This window comes from Chiloscyllium punctatum, chromosome 44, assembly GCF_047496795.1.
Source record: "Chiloscyllium punctatum isolate Juve2018m chromosome 44, sChiPun1.3, whole genome shotgun sequence".
NCBI lineage: Eukaryota > Metazoa > Chordata > Chondrichthyes > Orectolobiformes > Hemiscylliidae > Chiloscyllium > Chiloscyllium punctatum.
Genome location: NC_092782.1, coordinates 58193107 through 58212001, shown reverse-complemented (window position 1 = coordinate 58212001; position 18895 = coordinate 58193107).

Here is an 18895-nt window from a genome sequence, read left to right as displayed (position 1 = left end):
GATAGATCACTTGGGATTGATCAACAGGTGTTACCCAATTGCAGAATCTCAGCTAACAGTAGATTATTTGTTATTGTGTTTTGGATGCATGGGCTGGTTGTGCAGTGCCTATTATGAGCAATCAAAGGGATATATTGTTTGACTCAATCTATCAGTATTGAAGGATTACAGTGGTGCTGGAAAAACACAGCAGGTCAAGCAGCATCTGAGGAGCAGGAAAATTGATGTTTCGGGCATCAGGAATGGCTTTTGTCCGAAATGCCATTTTCCTGCTCCTTGGATGCTGCCTGACCTGCCGTGCGTTTCCAGCACCACTCTAATCTTGACTCGAATCTCCAGCATCTGCAATTCTCACTTTTGCCCAGTCAGCATATCAGCTTGTTTCTGCAGGTGCTTGCAATAAACTGACAGATTGCTTGCCCGATGTACTGGATGAGCAGAAATCTTCGTCAACTCCAGAGACATTATGATGAGTTCCCACAACAAACTGGTTCTGCAGCGAGGATACAGTTTGAAATTGCTGAACTCAGTGTTGAATCCTGAAGGCTGCTGACATGAAATTGATAAATGAGTTGTTGTTTCTGAAGCATGCACTGAGTGGAACAGAGGTTAATTGTTAGACCGGAGATTGTTTTGGGAAATTATTACGGGTCGTAAGCTAAGTGTCCATTTTGTTTCCTCTTCTTTCAGTTTTGAGTTTTCTCTTTCTTATATATCTTGCAGACAGCAGCAGAGTGAATGATGAAAGAGCATCATTTTAAGGTGAAGGGCAAAAGGGTTAGAGGGGATTTGAAAAAATCTTTTACTTTGGATGCACTGCCTGGGTGTCCAGTTGAGGCCGGAAGCCTCACAACCTTAAAATATGTCGATGTGAAATGCCATAATATTTAAGGTTATGGGTCTAGTGCTGGAAAGTGGGAATAGTGTAGATAGGTCAGTGGGCTGAAGGGCCTCTTATCTGCTCCATGAATCTATGGGCAAGAAGTCGGCTCTAAGACATTCCTTTTCTTGTTTCCATTTCTATTCCTTTTGGCTTTGGAAGACTAATTCTTCTCTTATTAAATCTCAACGTTTAACCTTAAAAACTGAAACAACTGCAGATGCCGGACATCAGAAATAAAAAAAATACAGAAATTGCTGGAAAAGCTCAGCAGCATTTGTGTAGAGAAATTGGAGTTAACGCTTCTGTCCAATGACCCTTCCTCAAAAGCTGATGGAAGATTGAAAAACTTTGTTTTTTATGCAGGTGATAGGGTGGGGGGAGGGGGTACGGAGTAAACAATTAGCTGGAGATCGATTCTAGATAGAGAGAGAGAGAGACAGAGATAGAGAAGAGAATAGTTGGACAGATAAAAAAGTGGACAATGATCAGCCAGGGAGAATGTTTAGCTGTGAATGGGGACTGTTAGTGGCTAACAATGGAATGTGTGTAATAGCAGCCCATGTGATAACAAGGCCTGATGTGTGGGGATTGAGGTAAGGACATGGGAGAAAGTGCTTCAAGCCCTAAAATTGTTGAATTTGATATTGAAACTAGAAGGTTGTAGAGTTCTCAAGTGGAAAATGAGGTGCTGTTCTTTCACCACTGATGTAAAGCTCACTGGTCTATCATTCCCTGACTTTTCCTTACCACCTTTCTTAAATAATGGCACCACATTAACCACCCTCCAGTCTTCCAATGCCTTAGCCCTGGCTGTTGATGGTACAAATATTTCAATAAAGGCCCACCAATCACTTCCCTGGTTTCCTGCAAAGTTCTGTGATCCCCAGGAGTTACCCATCTTTATACATTTTAAGATGTCCAGTACCACCTCCTCTGTTAAGTCAACACTTTTCAAGATGTCACCGTTAATATTTCTCTAAGTTCTCTAGCTTCCATATCATTCTCCACAGTAAACACTGATGTGAAATACTCGTTTAGTGTCTCACCCATCTCCTGTGGTTCCACGAGCAGACAGCCTTCTTGATCTTTAAGAGGCTGTATTCTCTCCCTACTTACTCTTTTATCCTTAAAGTATTTGTAGAATCTGCTTGGATTCTCCTTAGCCCTACTTACCAAAGGTATTTCATGTCCCCTTTTTGCCTTCCTGATACCCTCTTGGATAGACTCCTACTGCCCTTATATGCCTTGAGGGATTCACTCGAATCCCAGCTGTTTATATCTGCCAGCGCATCCTTCTTATTCTTAACCAGACTGTCAATTTCTCTTGTCGTGCTGCATTCCCTACACCACAGTCTTGCCCTTCACAGGAATGTACTGCCTCCAGACTCTCACTGTGAGGAAGGGCGACTGAAATGTTAACTCTGATTCCTCTCCACTGATGCTGTCAGACCCGTTGAGCTTTCCTAGCAACTTCTGTTCTCGTTTTCTGATCTCCAGCAGTTTTTAAGGTCTGTATAAGATTGGTATGTTTAAGTCAAGGAGAAGAAGAGTGGAACAAACATTTGATGGTATTGCCTCTAACTGTGTGAGGAGGAACGTGACCTCGACCATGTTGTCAAGCCCCCTGGAAACTCCAAGGGAAAGGAGGTTCTTGGAGCTGGGTATGTTCCGAAGGCTTTTGTTGAGGAACGGCTACAGGCCATGAGATCAGTCAGAACAGCACAATCTGCTGCAGACCCAAGAGAGCATGGAGACTCAAGAGGGTGAACCAGTAGAACCAGCTTGCATTGCGTTGCTGCCCAGCAACTGCAGCATTCCATGCCTTCAACGCAAGTCAATGCAAGAGATGTGCACATACATCCTGGCCCTCACATTGGTAATTGAGTATTTAATCTGCAAGCGTCAGTGTAGCCCTTCCAAGCTGGTTCAAGTCATTGCAATCAACAATTCAGCTCAAAATTGTGTGCTGAAACCAACACTTCCAACTGCCTTATCTGAGCACTGCACCCATTCAAGATCCAGTTTTACCTTGGGGTCAAAGTAACCTCAGAGTGTCCGCATATCAGACACATCAATGGGTGGGATAATACCATTTGTCTTTAAATTATAATGAGGGAATGCAACACATCAACACTTAGGGAATGAAATATTTGGTTACAGAGTACACTGATTGGCTGGGAGGGCAAGGGGAATGAATAATAATGTGGGAGAGAGGCAAAGTTGGCAGGTGCCTGCCTCGAAGTGGACCACGCTATGCGAGAGTCATAGCATAGTGTTTACATTCTACAACCACCCCCTCCCATGAGTCCATAACAAAGTGGCTTCCTCTTAGCTGCCCTCTGACATGGCCCAGCAAACTGTGCAGTTGTGTGAGGGTTAGTTATAAATGCTGTATGCCAGCCATGTTCACGTCCCATGAGAGGATCATGCCAGTTAGGTAAGTGTTCCCTCTCAGAAGTACAGATTTTTGGGCTCTGTCATGTGGGAATTGTTCTCAATGCACTTCAGTGGGTTGGTGAGAATTATAGCAGCTAAGTTGACTTGCTGAGTCATTGGGCAAAAGTGAGGACTGCAGATGCTGGAAACCAGAGTCCAGATTAAGCTTTGACAAAGAGTCAGTTGGACTCAAAACATCAGCTCTTTTCTCTCCTTACTGATGCTGCCAGACCTGCTGAGATTTTCCAGCATTTTCTCTTTTAGATTCAGATTCCAGCATCTGCAGTAATTTGCTTCTATCCTAGGTTAAAGTGGTGCTGGAAAAGCACAGCAGGTCAGGCATTTGAGGAGCAGGAAAATCGACATTTTGGGCAAAAGCCCTTCATCAGGATGAAGCCCTTCATAGGTGATGAAGGACTTTTGCCCGAAATGCTGATTTTCCTGCTCCTCGGATGCTGCCTGATCTGCTGTGCTTTTCCAGCACCTCTCTAACCTAGACCCTTAGTGAAACATTGGTATAGATTAAATCATTGCCTAGTCATTGTTCTCAAATGGACTGATTGCCTTTTCAATGCTGCTCCTTTGCACCCCTTGGATAAAGAGGTAAATATTTGGAGGTTTGCTCCTTGCCCCGTTATGGCCAACGGTTGTCTGAATGGGATGGTGCTATACCGGGTTGTTCTTTGCGATGGTTTCTGGAGAGGTACTGACCATCCGGTCTAACTATAATGGGCAGAATTTTACCGCAAATCAGCCAAGAATAAATTTTGGTGAGTTTTTGTGGAAAGTTTCTCTTGCTCCCTATGAGCCCTAGTGAGGTTTACAATGCTGTTCTCCAAAGCTCGCATCCTTAGCAACGTAGAAGTATCGCTTCTGCTGGGAGGTCTAAGGTTTCTGTCACACCGTGATTGTTAAAGTCCAGCCGTATATTTGGTTAAGAGCTGAGTCATGAATTCTCCTTCTTCATGTACCTAGTGGCAGGAAAACTGAACTGAACTGAATGCACTTCATTGCAAATGCATGTGTACATTTGTAAATATATTGTTACTTCAGAACCAAGCTATATGGGGTACGTGTCTTTAGCCTCATTCTGTTATTGAACCCTGACTAACGGAGTGCCAATCTTCCCCAGAGCCCATTGTAACCCGCAGCTTAGTCACACCAGTCATTACACTGCACTGTCCCACTGGCATAGCCAGGCTGGTTCTGTCCATCAGTGACCTCGCTCTCATAGCAAGGCCTGTACTCCAACGCACTACCATAATCCACCACCCCTCTTCCCACTTAGATGTTGAGCTTTGCCACACCTTTAGCATTATTGTTCCTCCCACTTCCAAACATACTGCTTCCAATTGCCAGGATCGATTTCCCCAACTTCCATGTGACAGTATTAGCCCGTGATAACCCTCCTTACCTTTCACTGAGTTGAGCACCGGCACTGACTGTGGCCCCTGGCCTTGACTGACGTGTACAGACAGCCCTGGCAGATGAGTGACCAGACGCCTGACTGAGGTCTGACTGGATAGAAGACAGGAGCTGGAGTAGGCCATTCAGCCCTTTGAGCCTGCTCCTCCAGTCATTATGACCATGGCTGATCATTCAAATGTTCCCGCTTTCTCCCATACCCTCTGTTCCTTTCAGCCCCTAAGGACCATAACTAACTCCTTCGTGAAAACATTCGAAGTTTTGACCTCAACTACTTTCTGGTGTAGGGAATCCCACAGGCTCACCATTCACTGGGTGTAGACATTTCTCCTCATATAATCGCTACAGAGTGGAAAGAGACCATTCAGAACATTACATCCACACTGACTCTCCAAAAGGCATCCCAATCAGTCACCCCCCCAACCCTATAACCTTGTATTTGCCATGCTAACCCACCTAACCTGGCCTTGGACATACCAGCCTTGCCCACAGCCTCATGGCAGATTTCCAACTCACTTACAGTACAGCTCTGCATTTCAGCACTGTACTGTGTAGTACCACAACTTTATCGTAACATTATTGCCAGAACTATTTGAAAACTGGAACAGGATTCCCAACTGTTGGGATCGACCAGGATGCACCTCAGGGCTCCTCACCATTTTGATTCTGAGATGGCAAGACTGACATATAAAGAGGGACTGAATCAGCTAGGATGATATTCCCTGGAGAACAAAGGATGATCTTGTAGGAACCTGTAAAATTCCAACAGGACTAGACCAGGTAAATGCAGGAAGGATGTTCCTTTTAACTGGGGAGTCCAAAACCAGGGGTCATAGTTTAAGGATAAATGGTAGGCCATTTAGGATTGAGATGAGGCCATTTAGTTTGGTACTGTGGCTCAGTGGTTAGCACTGCAGCCTCACAACGCCAAGGACCTGGGTTCAATACCACCCTCAGGTGACTTACTGTGTGGAGCTTGGATTATCTACACCAGAAAGTAGTTAAGAAACTTTGAATGTTTTCATTCAACAGACTGTGCCCTGAGCTGTTGGTGACTACTGTTCAAGATGGAGGGCTGGAGGAGCAAGCAGTGAACTGGAGTTAACCAAAACCAGAAATTGCTGGAGAAACTCCAGTGGTATGGTGGCACAATGGTCAGCACTGTTGCCTCACAGCACCAGAGACCTAAGTTCAATACCTGCCTCAGGCAACTGTCTGTGTGGAGTTTGCACATTCTCCCTGTGTCTGCGTGGGTTTCCTCCGGGTGCTCCAGTTTCCTCCCACAGTCCAAAAATATGCTGGTTAGGTGAATTGGCCATGCTAAATTGCCCGCAGTGTTAGGTTAGGGGTTGGTCTTCGGAGGATCGGTGTGAATTTGTTGGGCCAAAGGCCCTGTTTCCACACTGTAAGTAATCTCATCTAAAAAAAGACTCAGCAAGTCTGGCAGCATCTGTGAAGACAGAAACAGAGTTAATGTTTTGAGTCCAGTGACTCTTCTTCAGAATTGCAGTTGCTAGGTTACCATGGAAGTAATCCCTTTTTCAGTTCTGAGGATGGGTCACCAGCCCCAAAACGTCAACTCTGATTTTTCTTCACAGACCAGCTAAGCTTTTCCAGCAACTTCTGTTTTTGTTACCAGATTAAGAGTTTGACTTTCACGTTGGGAATGGTTGGATCTCGATTCTATTGTGGGGGCAGGAGAATGAGAAACTGCGTGTCAGTGAGGCGACATTGGGTAATAACAAAGTGTTAATACCTGCAAATGGGTCTCACGCACGAGATTCTCACCTTGTCACTCCCCACTGAGTTGGAGAGTCGAACATTTTCCTCTCAAAGTTGAGAATCTCCTCACTGCCACAATCTCACCCTATTTTACCAAATTTGTCACTAAATGCCTATGTGGTTCAGAGGCTGGAAAGTTTCCAACCCCCCACCCCCATCTCTGTAATTTGGGGTGTAATCTTAATGTTTTTGACTGAAGGCAGTCAGGAGCAGACACCCGGGTAAATCAAGTTCCACACAATGTGTTTGGCTGAAATCGCTCTCCTCTATTTGTGCAGAGCTGCAGGCAACTCTGACCTACACAAAATAACCAGCGAGAGCTTGGGCCAAACATTTCGAAGATATTATCCCAGAATATTGTTTGAAGGGCAGAGTTATACCACCGTTAGCAGTGATACTGGGTTAACATTCTCAATTACCAGTCCAAAAAAAAGCTGCGATTACATAGGAGTGTTGATCTCCACTTACTGTACTGACATTCAAAAGCTCATAAAAATTTAACATTATCAGAGTCACTTTTCTGCTAACATGAGACGGATTTTTCAATTTCATTTTAACAGGCCTGCAAACTCTATAAACATTACTTCGGACTGATTGCATTTATCCTGCGTGACTATCTGCTCAAGGCAGTCCAACACTCAGAACTAAATCAGTTTAGGAAACTTCACACCCAATTATAATGGCAATCTTCATTTATATAGCGTCTTTAACACGGAAAACATGTTCCAAAACGCTTCACAGAGATGTAATATAAAAATACACCAATAAAAATGACCCACAGCAGCTTCGTATCAGCACACACTGTGTTATGTGACTGGCCTGTAAATGAACCTGTGCCACTTCACAAACTGGTCCGCAACATGTTTAAATCAGTTCTAAAATGGATACAATTAGTTTGAGCCACAGTTGTTTTTTAAACCTGCTTTTGGCACTTTTTGACAATGACTTCACTTTAGCAGAATGTGACTTTCTGGGAGAATAAACAGAATTTTTCTTATTGCAGTATTGAGCTCGGTTAAATGTAAGACCTGAATTAAAGTGCACAGTTGAATTGACAATAATGCATTGCACCCTGAGCTAATGGTGTCTCAGCAGATATTAATCAGTTCCCTTATGCAAGCAGTTTTTCAGACCTATGGGCTGATAAATATATTAAAAACTAGACAGAAGAAAACAAGCTGAAGTCAATCCCAGTTTTCACATTGGGATTCTGGCATCTCTATATTTGATATAAATTTTAATAATATTTTTACTTGCTGCAAAGAAACAGGACTCACATCAGTGACTGCTTATTACCTTTTGCCTATGTCACACATCTCTGCATTCTAAAAATATTCAGTTTGCCTGCTGCATAACAATCAGGAAAAAAAAATCAGGCTATGTTTTCTAAAATCAGCCATTCAATTTCTATTACACACAATGATAAATAGCTGGCAACTAGTTGCAAGCTGTAATTTATCCCTGTTATTCTGTTGTATGCAACATTCTAGCTGCGCTGTCATTGGTTTATGATCTCATCAGAAGTGCTCGATTGAATTACAAACTTGTAACTCACTGCTGGCCATATATCACGGCACATGCAGGCAATCTATAACTGGTTTCAATCAGAGTCTGTAACAGGTTAAGGAATCATTTACCATAATGCATTGGCAAAGTAAAATGAAGAGACTGTGCAATGATTTAGGAACAGGTACTACAGTGAGCCGAGTTCTCTGATTGATGGTACTTTCCAGTTTACAGAATAATAAAGTGTAATGAGAATTAGACCCTGCTCAGGATGAAGAGATAAGCAACTGAGCATGGCAGATGCTTGAAAATCTTTAATAACCTCTAGTTTATTACAAATTAACAGCATGTTATACAGTATTACTGAGCATTTATGAACTGGCTGTAGATTTGTGTTTAGCTTGGTGGACTTATCATAAACAGAGCAATCTTGTTTATGTGTGAGAGGTCAGAACAGATGGAAATACTGCGTGTAGCTAGGTCTGTGTGTAACTGAACTAAGGACATTGGTGCTGACTGTGAAAGCTAAACAATTTACACTTAACAGAACCTTGCCAGAAAGATGTTTACATTAGGCTGCTAAAGATGTAAAATAAACACCTGAATGGTGGAAATTGGAAATGAAAATGGAATATGCAAGGATACTCAATATCTGAAACACCGAACCATTTTTTTCTTGAAGACTCAAATAGGAATCTTCATCAGAACTCAAGGATATTTATTCTTTGTTGTGACAAAGTATTATCTTCCTGCAGTTAGCCTGACTCAACTGATTCCATTCTCATCTCTAAATCACTCAGGTTTTGAAGTCCTATCCCACAGACACACACCATCCACTATAGAGTCATAGATAGAGTCATAGAGATGTACAGCATGGAAACAGACCCTTCAGTCCAACCTGTCCATGCCGACCAGATATCCCAACCCAATCTAGTCCCACCTGCCAGCTCCCAGCCCATATCCCTCCAAACTCTTCCTATTCATATACCCATCCAAATGTCTTTTAAATGCTGCAATTGTACCAGCCTCCACCACTTCCTCTGGCAGCTATCTCTGCTTGTTTCTGTTTGTTCAGGAGAGACTGAGGAATCTCAGGGTGTGAGCTGAACAGAATGGTTTGCTATGACTGACCATGAAATGGAATCGAAGTGGTCTACTCGAACCCCTGGTCTGCTCTGCTCCACAAAAGGAGCATTTGTGTTTTTGGAGTTCCACCTATTCCTGATAATCTTTCATTTCCTTGTCCAGCAACAAATATCCATCTCCACCTTAAAACTATTCAGTGACTCTGCCTCCAGTACTTTCACAATCAGAGAGTTCCACAGTCACACAACTCTCTGACATAGAAATAATTTCTTCTCTTTTCTATCCTGACAGGGTGACCTCTAATTTTAACACAGGACCATCTCATCTTAGATTTATTCACAACAGGAAACATCATTTCCACATCTATTTTGTCAAGACCATTTATGTTCTTAAACACATCATTCCAGTCAGCCTTCCATCTTCTAAACTCAGTGGAAAGAAGCCCAGCTTGTCTCAGTTTTTATTTTAAGATTACCCAGTCACTTCAGATACTAAACATCCTCTAAACTACCTCCAATCCAGCCTTATCAACCAAGGAATGATGTTATATGTTGCTATTTGTGAGATTTAGGGTGTAGGTTTGCTCGCTGAGCTGGAAGGTTTAGGGTGTAGGTTTGCACGCTGGTTTGATATCCAGACGTTTCATTACCTGGTTAGGTAACATCATCAGTGGCGACCTCCAAGTGAAGCGAAGCTGTTGTCTCCTGCTTTCTATTTATATCTTTGTCCTGGATGGGGTTCCTGGGGTTTTGTGGTGATGTCATTTCCTGTTTGTTTTCTGAGGGGTTGATAGATGGTATCTAGATCTATGTGTTTGTAAATGGCATCGTGGTTGGAGTGCCAGGCCTCTAGGAATTCTCTGGCATGTCTTTGCTTAGCCTGTCCCAGGATAGATGTGTTGTCCCAGTAGAAATGGTATTTTTTTTTTATCCGTCTGTAGGGCTACGAGGGAGAGAGGGTCGTGTCAGTTTGTGGCTAGCTGGTGTTCGTGTATCCTGGTGGCTAACTTTCTTCCTGTTTGTCCTACGTAATGTTTGTGGCAGTCCTTGCATGGAATTTTGTAGATGACGTTGGTTTTGTCCATGGGTTGTACTGGGTCTTTTAAGTTTGTTAGTTTTTGTTTGAGTGTGTTGGTGGGTTTGTGTGCTACTAGGATTCCGAGGGGTCTTAGTAGTCTGGCTGTCATTTCTGAAACTTCTTTGATATATGGTAAGGTGGTTAGGGTTTCTGGCTGTGTTTGGTCTGCTTGTCATGGTTTGTTCCTGAGGAATCTGCAGACTGTATTTTTTGAGTATCCATTCTTCTTGAACACGTTGTATATATACGGTGTTTCTCCTCTGTTTTCTGAAGTTCGTCTGTGCTGCAGTGTGTGGTGGCTCATTGGAATAGTGTTCTGATACATCTTTGTTTGTGTGTGTTGGGATGGTTGCTGGTGTAGTTGAGTATTTGGTCAGTGTTTGTCAGTTTTCTGTATACGCAGGTGAGATCTATATAATGCTGTCATTTTATTTTCTTCCAGGACACAACTGCACCATTCCACAGAAATACAAAAAATAAAATTGAGATAGAAAGAGTATAAGACCATTAGACATAGGAGTAGAACTTAGGCCATTCAGCCAATCAAGTCTGCTCCACCATGGCTGATAGGTTTCTCAACCTGATCCTCCCACTTTCTCCCTGTAATTCTTCATCCTGTTGACAATTAAGAACCTATCTATCCCTGACTTAAATATACTCAATGACCCGACCTCCATAGCCTTCTGTGACAATGAATTCCATAGATTCCCCACTCTCTGAAGAAGTTTCTCCTTATCTCTGTTCCAAAAGGCCTGCCCTTTACTCAAAGTCTGCACCCTCGGGTCCTAATCTCTCCTACCAATGGAAACATCTTCCCAACATCCACTCTGAACAGTCCATTCTGTAAGTTTCAATTAGATGTCCCCACATCCTTCTAACTCCATTGAGTATAGACCCAGAGTCCTCAAACATTCCTCATATGTTAAGCTGTTCATTCCTGGGACCATTCTTGTGAACCTCCTCTGAACACGCTGTAGGGCCAGTACATCCTTCCTGAGATATGGGGCCCAAAACCACACTCCATACTCTAAATGTGGCCTGACCAGAGCCTTACAGAGCCTCAGTAGCACATCCCTGCTTTTATATTCAAATCCTCTCAAAATAAATACCATTGTTGCATTTGCCTTTCTAACTACTGACTCAACCTGCAAGTTTACCCTAAGAGAATCCTGGACTAGAACTCTCAAGTCTCTTTGCACTTCAGACTTCTGAGTTTTCTCCCCATTTAGAAAATAGTCCATGCCTCTATTCGTTCTACCAAAGTGCATGACCTCACACTTTCCCACATTTTGTTCTCCATCTGCCACTTCTTTGCTCACTCTCCTAACTTGTCCAAATCTTTCTGCAGCCTCCCACCTCCTCAATGCTACCTGTCCCTCTATCTAAGTTAGTTCTAATTGGGGACCAATGTGTATTTTACAAAGTGCAGAGGTGGCTTGGTGCTTGTGGATTGGTGAAAGCACTTGAAGGAAAATCAATGAGACGTCAGATTCTATAGGTACAGTGTAGACTTGTCAGTGTAAAGATTAAGGGTGGTACTGCCAGGTCTCGGGCTCTCGTCCCTGATTGGGCTAGTCAGCATGACCGTATTATGGGAAAGTTTTATCTTATAACGTCATTATTTTCTTGAGGAATTAACAAGGAGGATGGATGTGAGTAGAGCATTGGATGTTGTCTGCATACTATTTGGTACTTGACAAAGTTCCACGTGGTAGACTGGTCAGAAAGCCCCTGGGCTACAGGGGAGTATGCTTCACTGGGTCCAAAATTGGCACAGTGATAGGAAACAATAGTGTACAGATGGTTTTTGCGAAAGGTGAACTATTTTCTTGGCATTTCACAGAATTCATAACTGGCTCCTTTCTGCTTGTTGCACATACAACAAACTTTTTATTAACAAACACCTATGGGACCAAGAGGCTCACGTTATCAATGTAGAATCACACACTAAGAAGTAGAAACGTGATGCAGCAGATGTACACAACACTGTTATATTTTATTTACAACATTTACAACTTGGGCGGCATGGTGGCACAGTGGTTAGCATTGCTGCCTCACAGCGCTAGAGTCCCGGGTTCAATTCCCGCCTCAGGCGACTGACTGTGTGGAGTTTGCACATTCTCCCCGTGTCTGCTCCGGTTTCCTCCCACAGTCCAAAGATGTGCAAGTCAGATGAATTGGCTATGCTGAATTGCCCGTAGTGTTAGGTAAGGGGTAGATGTAGGGGTATGGGTGGGTTGCGCTTCGGCGGGCCGAAGGGCCTGTTTCCACACTGTAAGTAATCTAATCTAATCTAATCACTTAAATAATAACACAACTTTGCCTTGAATAAAACTCGCTGGCAGAGCGTTGGTCTCCCTCACACCCTCAACTAAATACTCGGACATCATGGTAGATTGTGGTATTTGAGAAGAAATTGACTCGAGTTTGAATCGACTGTTGATATTTCACATGGCCATTTGATTGAGCAACAAGTACATTTACATTGAGGCAAATTAATTAATAAACTATAATAATTGGATGGAATCACACTGTAAACATCAGTAACATATGATAGATTGCAGGTATATAATTTTTGCCAGTTGCTGGTTCATAAGGTGCAAGTTAACACAAATTTTGCTGCATTAGTGATTTGGATTTAAATGTGAGAGGCATAATTGGAAAATTTGCAGGTGAGACAATAATTGGCAGGCCATGGAGAGGATGGCTATCATCTGCAAGACGATATTAATGTTTGGTCGAGTGGGTGAAAAAGTTGCAAATGGAATTCAATCCAGAGAAATGCAAGGTTATGCATTTGGAGTGAAAGAAAGAAAGCAAAGAAAAGGCAATAAATGGGGGGGACCGGGGAATGTTGAGAGGAGTACAGGAAGTGAGAGACCTTGGAGAGTATACCCCATTGGTCCCTGAAGGTAGGAGAAAGTGAGGACTGCAGATGCTGGAGATCAGAGTCAAGCATGTGGTGCTGGAAAAGCACAGCAGGTCAGGCAGCATCCGAGGAGCAGGAGAAACAACATTTCAGGCATAAGCCCTTCATCAGGATTGAAGCTTGTGGGCCTGGGGGGGGGGAGCTGAGAGATAAATGGGAGGGGGCTGGGGCTGGGAGGAGGCTGCCTTCACATTTATCTCTCAGCCCTCCCCCCCAACCCCTCCCATTTATCTCTCAGCTCCCCGCCCCTCCCGGCCCACAAGTAGATAAGGTAGTAAAGAAAGCACATGGAATGTTTACCTTCATCAGATGATTTTGATTTTGATTTGATTTAATTTCATTTCACTTATTGTTGTCACATGTATCTAAGTACAGTGAAAAGTTTTGCTCTGCGAGCAGTACAGGCAGATCGTAGCAAACAAGGGCATACAGATCATAGGGTGCTAAGACAGAGTGAGGCAAAAAGGGTTACAGCAGCACAAGAGGTGTGCAAAGCAAGATCAACATTATTTGAAGTTAGAGAGTCTATTCAACAGCCTAATATTGGCCGGGAAGATGCTGTTCTTTAGCCTGCTGGTGTGTGTGTTCTAGCATCTGTATCTCCTGCCTGATGGGGGAGGCTATTGGAGAGCATTACCAGGGTGGAAGAGATCGCCCTCTGTGGCAACAAGAAGCATAAATGTATTCCACGGAATACATTGCCTGCTCCTGGCCCATATCCCTCCAAACCTTTCCTATTCGTGTACTTATCCAAAAGCCTTTTAAATGTTGTAACTGTACCCACATCCAGGAAGTTCATTCCACAGACGAACCACCTTCTGTGTAAAAACTTTATCTCTTATTTCTTTTACAAATCTCTCTCCTCTCACCTTAAAAATGTGCCCCCTAGTCTTGAAATTCCCCATCTTGGGGGAAAGACAACTACCATCAGCACTATCCAAACCTGTCTTTATTTTATAAACTTCTCTCAGGTCACATCTCAACCTCCTACACTCCAGTGAAAAAAGTCCCAGTCTATCCAGCCTTTCTTTATAACTCAAACCTTCCAGACTGGCAACATCCTGGTAAATCTCTTCTGAGCCCTCTCCAGCTTGATAATATCCTTTCTATAACAGGGCGACCAGAACAGGAGACAGTATTCCAGAAGAAGCCTCACCAATGTCCTGTACAGCCTCAGCATAATGTCCCAACTCCTATACTCAAAGGACTGAGCAATGAAGGCATGTTTGACATCATGGGTGGATATAAAAGGTTGTACTGGGGTTACAGTTAGGTTTAGGGTCAGGGAACCTATCATAAGAACAGAAACCTTTCAGATAGTGAGTAGTTAAGGTATTGAATGCAATGCCTGGAAATACGGTAGAGGCCGGTTCAATTAACATTTAAACGTAGGAACAGGAGTAAGCCATTCAGCCCCTCCAGCCTGTTCTATCATTCAATGAGATCATGGCTGATGTGTGGCCTAACTGTATGTATCTGTCTTTGGCCCATGTCTCTTAATATCTTTGGTTAACAAAAATTTACCTCTGTTTTAAAATTAATGACTGATCCAGCATCCACTGCCATTTGTGGAAGAGAGTTCCAAACCTCTCCCACCCTGTGTGTGTAGAAGTGCTTCCTAACATCTCTCCTGAACGGTCTGGCCCTAATTCACAGAGCATGCCTCTAGTTCGAAAATCTGCAACCAGTGGAATTAGTTTCTGCTTATCTATCCTGTCTTTTCCTATTAAAGTCTTGAAGACTTCGATCAGTTCACTCCTTAATCTTCTAAATTCTGGAGAAAACTGGCTTAATTTGTATAATCTCTCCTCATAACTTAACCCCTGAGGTCCAGGTATCATTCTTGCAAGTCTACATTGTACTCCCTCCAGGGCCAATCTATCCTTCCAAGGTGTGATGTTCTGATCTGCTTTCAGTACTCCAAGTGTGGTCTAACTAGGGCTTTGTATAGCTGCAGGCACCTTGCCTCTATTCCTGATGAAGGGCTTTTGCCCGAAACATCGATTTTCCTGCTCCTCGGATGCTGCCTGACCTGCTGTGCTTTCCCAGCACAACTCTGATGTAAACTCTGGTTTCCAGCATCTGCAGTCCTTGTTTTTACCTTTGTATAGCTGGAGCATAACTTCTGCATTCTTATACTCCAGTACTCTCGATATAAAGGGCAGCATTCCATGACCTTTCTTGATTATTTCCTGCACCTGTTTGTGGCATTTTAAAGATCTAAGCACCTGAACCCACAAGTCTGTTTGGACATCCACTGTATTTAACTTCAGTCCATCTGGAAAGTATCCCGATCTCTCCATTCTCAGTCCAAAATCGAGAATGTCACTCTTTCCCATCTGCCACAGCTTTGCCCATTCACTTAGTCGAACAATATTCCTTTTGTAATTTTGTGCTATCATCTACGCTGTCTGCAATGTTTACAACTGAGGCATTCAAGAGGGAATTGGATGATTATTTGGGATATGGTGAAGGATAGGAGATCAGCATGAGGTAGCACTTGTTTGCAGAGCTAATGCAGGTAAGATCCAATGAATGGCTTTCTTCTGCTCCCTAACAATTCCATGATTCTGTGAAAACTTCTCCCTACTGCTCCCGGTTTCAGTGTGGCTCAGTGGTTAGCACTGTTGACTCACAGCACTAGGGACCTGGATTCATTTCCAACCTTGGATGAATATCAACATGGAGTTTACACATTCTCCCCATGTCTGCATGTGTTTCTCACAATCCAAAAATGTGCAGGTTAGGTGGATTGGCCAAGTTAAGTTGCCTCATAGTGTCCAGGGATGAACAGGTTAGGTGGATTGTCCCAGTTCCAACCTTCCAGCTCAGCACACCCTCATAACCTGACCTCCCTGTCCACCTTCCTTCCCACCTATTGACTCCACCCTCCTCTCTGACTTATCACCATTACCCCCACCTCCATCCATCTATTGCACTCTCAGTTACCTTCCCCCAGCCCTGCCCCCTCCCATTTATCTCTCCACCCCCAAGGGTCCCAGCCTCATTCATGATGAAGGGCCTGAAACATCGATCATCCTGCTCCTCGGATGCTGTCTGACCTGCTGTGCTTTTCCAGCACCGCACTCTTGACTCTGATCTCCAGCATCTACAGTCCTTGCTTTCGCCTAGGTGGATTAGCCATGGAAAATGTGTGGTTATGGGATAGAGGGCTGAGTCTGGGTAGGATACTCTTCAGAAGTCAATGCGGGCTTGATGGGCCAAATGGCCTCTTTTCACACTGTACAGATTCTATTCTATGATATTTATCCCTCAGTCAACATCACATCTGAGGCCACACTTCAAAAGGACAACATAGGGTGGCACGGTAGCTCAGTGGTTAGCACTGCCGCCTCACAGCACCAGGGTCCCAGGTTCAATTCCAGCCTCAGGTGACTGTGTGGGTTTCCTCCGGGTACTCCAGTTTCCTCCCACAGTCCAAAGATGTGCAGGTCAGATGAATTGATCATGTTAAATTGCCCGTAGTGTTAGGTGCATTAGTCAGAGGGAAATGGGTCTGGGTGGTTACTGTTCGGAGGGTCGGTTGGACCGAAGGGCCTGTTTCCACACTGTCGGGAGACTAAAAATAATCTAACTTGCTGTAAACCACTTTGGGATATCCTGAGATTTAGGAAGGTATTATATAAATGTAATTATTGCTTTCTCATTTCAATAAAACTCATTGTCTGCAAAGTGCTTTGGGATGTCCTGAGTGATAAAGTTTTACATAAATATCAGTTCTCTCTTTGTTAAAAAACATTTTCCTGTTCAAATTCAAATCAAACAAAATTATGGCCAGATTTAATACCTTTCAGTTGATCTTATAACCCTTGTACTTAAGCAATGATCAGTGACAGTCTCATGAGGAACTTGTTGAAGTCAGTTTCTGAACCCCACTGTGTGAAAGATTAACATTAGCAGTTCCTGGCATTAACATAGAAAGCACTTCAGTGATTTCAGCTGTGCGGTTTACACAATTGTCTTACTCTCTTTAACAATATCACCACAATCACAATGAAAATAAATGAAACTCTTTGAAAAATGATGAAAATTATTGCTTAAGGGCAAGTTTTGGATGGAATAGCTGTGGTAGGAATCTCACAATTTAGATGCACATTACAAATAACACTGCGACGAATTAGCAATTAGTTAATTTGCGATGGTGTTTGTTTAAAGGTTATTGTTGGTCAGGACTCCTTGCGACTGTTTCATCGCTACCATGGAACATACACAACCCTTATCAACAGATAGCCAGTTCATTTAACATCTCATGTATTGGACTTCACTTGTTACAGTACAACATGCCTTCCCAATAGTAGCAGACAGTATGTTCACAATGGTTGAGTTGAATAGCTATTGTTCATATATATCAATCTACCCCTGTGATCTAGTATATGGTTTCATGCAGTTCTGGGCAAGAAAGATAAAGACTTTCATCCGGTGCCTTTACAGATGACAAGACCTTACAGCCAATGAAGTGCAATAATTATTTTAATGTGGGAAACATAGCCAAACTGCACATAGCAAACTTCTACAAAGCGCAATATAATAATAAGCAGATGATTTGTCTATTGTGTGGATTTTGATCACAAAATAAGTATTAGCCTATGTTCTAGTTTTGGTCTACTCTGAGTTGGTTCAAAGTTGAGTGCACCACACTCACTACTCTAGAAGAGATGGTAGTGTACTGGTAATGTAACTGGACCAGTAATCTGCTGGTTCAAATCCCACTCCAGTAGAGTAGATTACTTACAGTGTGGAAACAGGCCCTTTGGCCCAACAAGTCCACACCGACCCGCCGAAGCGCAACCCACCCAGACCCATTTCCCTACATTTACCCCTTCACCTAACACTACAGGCAAGTTAGCATGGCCAATTCACCTGACCTGCACATTTTTGGAGTGTGGAAGGAAACTGGAGCGCCCGGAGGAAACCCATGCAGACACGGGGAGAATGTGCAAACTCCACACAGTCAGTCGCCTAAGGCGGGAATTGAACCCGGGTCTCTGGCGCTGTGACGCAGCAGTGCTAACCACGGTGCCACTGTGCCGCCCACAGTTGGTGGAGTTTGAATTCAATGAATACCTTGGAGCTAGTCTCGATGGTGACCACTCCAATTGTGGGTTATGTGATGATGCTGTCATTTGAAGAGGTTATTTTGTCCTTTTTATTTGGAAGAAAGGTTATAAGGTAGAGGTGGTGAGCTCTTTCTAAGAAAACAAACAACTTGTGAGGCTTTGGGGTTTTTTTTAGAAGTTGGAACAATGGAAACAGCCTGGGTGTGGCCAGCTCTTCCAGACAAGGGGCTCTATTTTTAGTTTCAATTTTTCAGATTAGTTTTGAGCAGAAGCCTTTGGGGTTGCAAAAGAACTGGAAGCCTCAGTGAATGTCTCCCAGCTGCTACTCTGAATCTTCTCTTGATGTTTTTTTCCTCCTGGATTGGAGAACTGCATGTGAGAGTCTGTGTCTGAATTTGTCTTTTTGCCAAAGATGTTACTATATTGAAACATTTAATTAGTAATAGGTATTGTATGTATTATTCAGTTAAGATTTCCAATATTTGTTATTCTATATTCCTCTTCCCTTTGTTTGTATGGTATATAATTATAGAGTTTAAAGAAATTGTGTTTTGCTTAACATCAAGTTTGGCCAGTCACCTTGAATGTGGAATGTGAAAATAAGAAAAAGTTAGGGTCTAGGCTATCTTCTTAAAATATTTTATGGGGGTCTTGATCCATAATCCATGATCCATAACAGTTATCATTTAAAAC